Source organism: Populus euphratica, unplaced genomic scaffold, assembly GCF_000495115.2.
Source record: "Populus euphratica unplaced genomic scaffold, PopEup_1.0 scaffold3.1, whole genome shotgun sequence".
Lineage (NCBI taxonomy): Eukaryota > Viridiplantae > Streptophyta > Magnoliopsida > Malpighiales > Salicaceae > Populus > Populus euphratica.
This window is the reverse complement of record NW_011499847.1, coordinates 3,368,466-3,375,962: the sequence shown is the minus strand read 5'-3', so window position 1 is coordinate 3,375,962 and position 7,497 is coordinate 3,368,466. Positions and strand designations below refer to the sequence as shown.

The following is a 7,497-nucleotide window of genomic DNA, read 5'->3' as shown; positions in this document are numbered from 1 at the left end:
TTTTCTCCTCCTCCTTGTTTTGTTGTTTGTATTGCTTTTGAGCTTGATTAATACAAACCAGTAGCTCCGTGGAGTAGGCAAGTTGCCGAACCACGTAAATTCGTGTGTGTTTGAATGTTTGGATCTCCTAACAGAAAGTGGGGTCGGGTCGGACATATCACCTGCGGTCACGTGATATGGCGGAGACACCATTGTGGCATTTCTTTAAGATCGTCCTTCCTAGGACCTTGGAAGACCAAAAACTGGTACTTAATTCTTGTTTAAGTGCATCTTTTTTGCTTGCATGCTTGTGATGTTAAGTTATTGTCTCTCCTTTTTGGAAAAGGATCAATTTAATTTTCTAAAAAAAAAAATCAATTAAACATGCTGAGAATATCTTTGGACTTATGTAATTTATAGTTTATATAATTATTTAATTTTTGCATGTGGATTTTCTTAAAGTTGAAATGCCTTGTTTTGCATATATGCTCTGTAGCTTATGATCTAATGAAAACAGTCATCTGGATTAGCTGAAATATGATTGATAGTTTCTTTTACAAATGAAGGGCTTTAAGTAGTGTTGCAATTACATTAAGCCTAAATCTTGATATATATTCTGTAGAGACTTCCAAAAAGGTTTGTGAGGAAATTTGGAGAAGAATTGTCTGATGTTGCTAGTGTAGTTGTTCCCACTGGCCATGCTTGGGAAATAGGATTAACGAAAGCTGAAAACTGTATCTGGTTTGATGATGGCTGGAAAAAGTTTGTTGAGCATCATTGCATTGTTTTTAAGTACCTTCTAGTCTTCAGATATAGAGGCCTTTCCAATTTCAATGTTACAATATTTATCATGAAGGCTTGTGAGATTCAATATCCAAGTAGCAAACCTGCTAGTGGCGAAGAGATTGATTATGGCCAGAATTTTTCCTCTGTTCGCAACGGTCAAATGGGCGATGATGACTGTAGATAAATGGCGGGTCCCTCAATTTCATCTTCCAAATGTTACTCTGTGAAAGATGGAGCCTTAGATCAATTTGCGAGTGTAGAGGATTCGAATGAAAGGCACAAAGTTTCAGCAGAAAAGAATGTAGAATGTGGGAATGAAAAAGTGTCAAGGATTTGTAGCTGGGCGTGAGAACTGTAATTTTGAACTCTTCAGCTACAACAGGGGCAAAAAACCTATAAAGGAAGAGTGTCTTCCAATGACAGATTTCAACTATGCAAATGATTCGAGGAAAGGAAATTTCAATAAAAATCAAAAGTCTAGACGAAATGAATCCTTGTTTAATGAAACCAAGGTTGATAGAAGCAAATGGCAAACTGAAAGTGGTAAGCTCTTCATATTGTTCTTATGGGAATTCTTACATTCTTGTTCCAATACTTTGCTCTGAAAACTTTCTTAACTATCAATCCATTAAATGCACACGAAGGTGAGTTACTGGAAAAATGTGAAGAACATATGGAAATTGTAGTCAGTGGACTTTCAAAGGCATCCCAAGAAAGCAAGAGGGCAATTCATGCTGCCAGAAAGTTCAAACTGAAAAACCCTTCTTTCATGGTCTTTTTGCGACCATATAATATCCGCAACAATTTTACGGTGAGCCTTTATATAGAATATGCTCGTGAATTTTGTAAGTTTCGTAAACGTTAAGAAAACAACTCCCACAACTACTTTCTCTCTTACTAAAAGTTCAATCAGAAGATATTATTGTACTTGATGACAATGATAATACAGAGAGATTAAGAAGTAGAAAGACGACAAAGAAGTGATTTAGAAAAAGGCAAGGGTAAATCACAAAGGATTACAGAGAACTTGTTTTGACAAATCATATGATTTATTTCCTTTTATTTTGAATTTATGTTATAATAAAAAAATTAATTTTCAAAATTTTAACACTAAATAATTAGAAAATGTATCAGAAATAATTAAAAAAAAATATGTTGAGGTTTGATTGATTTTTCACTTTCTTGTCGTGGTTCGAAAAATTACATTTTTACATTTTAAATTTTATACACACACTTAACATTAAAAAAAATAAAAAAATATCTGATATTTATAATTTTTCATTATATTTATTTTAATAACTGAAAAGTTCCTTCAACCTTGAAATAACAAAATTACAATTTATAATCCTTTTTGAGAGCTATACAGGACAGAGGGGAAAAGGAAGGTAGGTCAGATTTTCACCCATGGCTAGGGTTGGGATATGGATTTTTTTCTATTAACATCGACTTTGTATATCTCAATTTTAAAATTAATAATTATATAAATTTTTAATAATTTTTTAAAAATTTAAATTTATAATTATTAAAAAACACATCTAAAATTTAAACTATCTCTCATGTTTATAGATCTTTCATTAGTCATTCGTGCTATCCCTGCCGAGAAATAAAAAAGACTACAGTTACTCAAGTACAAGCAAGGGCCAGCCTCAAAATCGTGGGGCAGAAAAAATAGAGGGTGGTGTGCTCTCCTATCCCTAAAGGGCAACAACCTTCGAAAGAAAGATCTACAGATATATTGGTTTAAAATATTTTTAATTTACAGATATATTAAAATAATAATTTTATTATTATACTTTAAAAAATATTTTTAATATTAATATATTAAAATATATAAAAAATTTAAAAAATTTTAAACCATTTTTCAAAACACCGCCTATAACTTTGAATTCTATTGCTTCCTTGATAGATCAAAATTCACATTTGTTTATTTTTGGTGTGTTTGATAATATATTAGCTGTTTTTTTTTTAAAATATTTTTTATTTAAAAATATATTAAAATAATATTTTTTTATTTTTTAAAATTATTTTTGATATCAATATATATAAATTAAAAATGTCATGGAGAGGAGATACTTGAATTACGGAAAATGTCAAGATATTCTAGGAAATTACAGAAAATGAGTTTGAGCCTTCAAAAACATGAAAAAATATATGTAAATACATTAGAAAATTTGTCAAGGTATCCTGTCGTTTTTTCGTGAATAATTAGTAGTTGTGACTGTGTATATCATGACCAAGAAAGATTTTTTTTGCCAAACTTGGTGATGGTTATTTTCTTTTCCTTTTTTTTTTTTTTTTGGTTTACAGAGAAGACTAGTTGAATAAGATAGAAGTGCCAAACCAGATTAGAAAATCCCCCCATCAGTAACCATCAGCTAAACTGATTCACATGGCATAAATGAGCTATCGAAATGTGAACGAAATAAGATGTGAGCCCTAAAAACTTATTTAATTTGCGTAAATTGGAAAGTTTCTTTAAGTAGCAGCCGAAAAAAATATCAACCAAGTACCAAACCTCCATTACAAACTAAACCATGAAAACCTTAACTGATCTCCGAGAAATCTCCTTCTATGCTCTTCTTCTTGCAATAATTTCTATTGTCTTGGCCACAATATTTTCCAGAGCAAACAAGAAAAATGGCAAGATGCCTCCAGAGGTAGCAGGGTCATGGCCTGTTATTGGCCACCTACATCTTCTTGGAGGAAGAAACCAGCTGCTGCATAAAACACTAGGGGGCATGGCAGATGAGTATGGGTCAATCTTCTCTATCCGCCTTGGAATTCATCCAGCGATTGTGGTGAGCGATTGGGAAATTGTGAAAGAATGTTTCACTGCAAATGATAGGGTCTTTTCCACACGTCCAAAATCCTTAGCATTAAAGATCATGGGCTACAACCAAACCACGTTCGGCTTTGCACCGTATGGGCGATATTGGCGTGATATGAGGAAGTTAGTCATGGTTGAACTCCTCTCCAATCATAGGCTCGAGTTGCTCAAGCATGTCAGGGACACAGAAACCAGTTTGCTCATGAAAGATTTTTATGAGAAATCGTCAAGGAATGGAGGGCAAGTTGTTGTGGAAATGAAGCAAAGATTAGCGGACATGGCAATGAACATAATAGTTAGAATGATTTCTAAGAAGCGATATTTTAGTGCCGATGCAAAAGGCAACCAAGAGGCAAAGAGGTGTCAAGAGGCTTTAGGAAATTTCTTCTATCTAGTGGGGTTAAATTTGGCTTCAGATGCTGTTCCATTGTTTAGTTGGCTGGATTTGGTGAAGGGATATATAGGAAAAATGAAAAGAACGGCAAGGGAGTTAGATTGCGTGCTTGGGAGCTGGGTGGATGAACATCGAAGGATCAGGCTCAACAGAAGCATCATCGAGGAGGAGAAAGACTTCATCTATGTAATGCTTTCTAAGATGGATGATAGTAACATTTCTGTTGATGAAGCTGACACAACCGTTAAGGCTAGTTGCTTGGTAAGTATCTAGCAAATTTCTGCAATTAAAAGTCTTATACTTTTCTGTGGCAGCTGAAACCTACTCAAGGAACTGGTGCAAAACTTGCTTTTTCACATGTATGAAAGGAATTTGGTTAAATGATGATCTGTATTTGATTTAAGTTTTCAGGAAAGTCCCTAACTCGAGGTCCTTGCTCTGTCTTTCATTTTCTGCAATACTGCATACAGCTAGGCAAAACATCCAGAGTTCATGTTCGATTTTTGCATTTTGCATTATAGTACTTATCAAAAAAAGAAATTGTACTATAGCAGACTTAGTAATTTCTAACGATCATATAAATCCTAATAAATTGAAGGAATAAATTTCGTATATGTGTATATAAATCAGTTTTTAAGTCCATCATCTCACAGTATCAAGTAATCTCTATGGCAGAGCCTTCTACTGGGAGGCAGTGACACAACAGCGATAGCTCTTATATGGGTACTAGCTTTCCTACTAAACAACAGAAATACGCTTAAAAAAGCTCAAGATGAGCTTGACACCCTCGTCGGAAAGCACCGCCAAGTGGCCGAGACAGAAATAAAGAACCTTGTATATTTGCAAGCCATTGTCAAGGAAACATTCAGACTACACACACCAGGACCACTCTCAGCACCAAGGGAAGCCATGGAGGATTGCACTGTAGCTGGCTTCTACATCCCAGCAGGCACGCGCCTTGTGGTTAACCTCTGGAAGTAGCATCGTGACCCTAACATGTGGGCTAACCCATTGGAATTTCAGCCTGAGAGGTTCCTGAAAGAGCATGCCGATTTGGATGCAAGGGGCCAGGACTTCGAATTCACACCATTCGGTTCTGGAAGAAGAATGTGCCCTGCGGTGTCATTCGCTGTCCAGGTTGTGCACCTGACACTTGCTCGGCTTCTTCATGGGTTTGAATTGAGGACAGTCTCGGATACGCCAGTCGATATGACTGAAAGCCCTGGATTGACAGCCCCCAAAGCAACACCATTGGAGGTTGTCCTCAGGCCGAGGTTACCTTCCATCGCTTACGAATTCTAAGCAGCAAGCACAAGGAGATCATTGTGTAATCCTTTATAAAAATATGTAAAACAAAGGTAGAATAAAGGCAGGAAGTGTTTTTTATTGCCAATGTATTGCAATAACTGTTGAACTGATCTTATAGTCAAGTTTTTATTTCGAGGTTTTTAATTTACTATTGTCTATTTTTATCAACTATATCATTTGGTGCGTTTTTTTTTCGAACTTAAAAATTTCAGAGGAAACAAATTTGGTCAGGAGGACTGGCAGAAAGCTGAAATTGGCAAAAGCAGACACGAAAATTGTTTGCATCTGGTAACCATCAGTTAGACTTAGCACCCTTGTCCTTTGTCCCTTGTGGCCATAATTGAATCAAAGGGAGTAGCAGAGCAATAAATACTGACGATAGTGAATCTGCATGAACAGAAAGATAGTAGTAATAATAATATGCTCATTATAAAATCTCTTTGTTATCATTTTATATAATTAAAAATTAACAATGTTTTCATAGCTTATTATGATGGGATTATAGGCATACCATCACGAACTCTATTTTCTAGAACATCTTATCACGAGTCTTCAACATCATAAGTAATTTTGCACCTTACGAAACCTATCTTATGATAACAATGATTTTTCTTCAATTTGAATGTAAGCTTTCAATTTTGATAACCACATAATAAATCTTTTTTTTCAAAAAAATCTCATTAAAGAAAGGAACTTCATCAGAATAAGTTCGTGAGTTCTTTGTGTATACATCCATGATGGTGCTTAATTTATGAATCTATTATGTGCAGATCAGGAAGAATCGGAAATCATCACTAGTTTTAAAAAATCTTCCCACATTAGCAAAGGCGTCATAAGGAACTACGAATTCAGCGCGTTAAGCCAGCATAGCAGGGATGTCCAGCCCAAAAACTCCTTCATTCATGACTATCTTGCAGGAACATATATAGTAAGCATGATCTACTGGTGAGCCTTTACGAAATTGTAGTAGATAATTTTATTATTTTCAATGTGTACTTACAGCTCTTATAATAAGCATGCACAGTGTTATTTTGGCGAGCCTTTACAAAAATGCAATCTTGAAGGTGTTTGTTAAGTTCTAATTATTGCAATTCTTGCTGATTTATGCAGTACATCCGCTAACAGGTGTCCGCAAGAAGATTCTGAATGCTTCAGACTTCAGATTTGTGACGGAAAAGAGTGACGGCGGACAACAATTTGGGGGGGAGGAATTGTTTGCGTGTTTGAGCTGATGAGGTTGGGGAAGAAGGATGCACCGAGGGCTTTTATATCTAAAAATATTAAAAAATTAATTTTAAATAAAAATAAATAAATTTAAAAAAAAACACAATTTAAATCATATTTCAAAACACCATCTGCAACTTGAATAAATCAATATTTGTATTTTCATGTATTTAAAGAGGATAACAAATATTTTTTAAAAATAAATTTTGATATTAATATATCAAATCAAAACAATATAAAACTATTAGAAAGTTAAATTTAAATTAAAAATTTTAAAATTTCATCAAAAAGAGTTTACACTGCGTTTCAACACAAGATCTTAATAACAGGTCGTGAGCGATAAACAGATCTTACAAAGAAACATGTCGCCTTCATAAATAGAAGTAAGGATTAATCTAATCTCAAAGCAATCATTTTGTTTACGACGCTAGGTGATAAATGGCATTGAAAGGATCCGCCAGAGCCCTTACGCAAGACATGATATACTGGGAAGTATAATATCATCACCATTGCCCCTAGATACAGATAATGCACAGTTATGCCTTGTCAGTTTTTGACCTGCATGCGCCACAAAAAATAATTGATCTTAGTTGATTTTATATATATAATCACGCACCTGAGTTTATACTTCATGTTAGTTGGTGTAGATGTAATGTTTTGAAAAACAAAAAGGAATAGGAAAAGGCAACAAACCCCTTAAAGGCTTAGAAGTGAATAAAATGAATAAGAGATATTGTGGTAAGTGAATAATAGTTGATAAATATAAATAGGAAGAAAAATAAAATAAAAGAACAAAAGAGGGAGTCGTAATTTTTGAGAGCAAATGTAAAAGAGGGAGAAGGAAGAAGAAGAAAAGAAAAGAGAGGAAGAGAAGGGAAAGGAAAGAGATTGAGAGGAAATAACTTTAAAGGTAAGATTTAGGTTGTTAAATGTATAAATGTGTTGTTTGAAATTTAAATTTATGTTTTGATAAATATTA

At 34.2% G+C, this 7,497-nt stretch overlaps 1 pseudogene; it reads left to right on the top strand.

Moving 5' to 3' along the window:
• Positions 1-3,199: 3,199 nt before the first annotated feature.
• The window catches only part of LOC105107452 (cytochrome P450 82C4-like), a 19,213-nt pseudogene continuing 14,915 nt past the window's right edge, over positions 3,200-7,497 (top strand).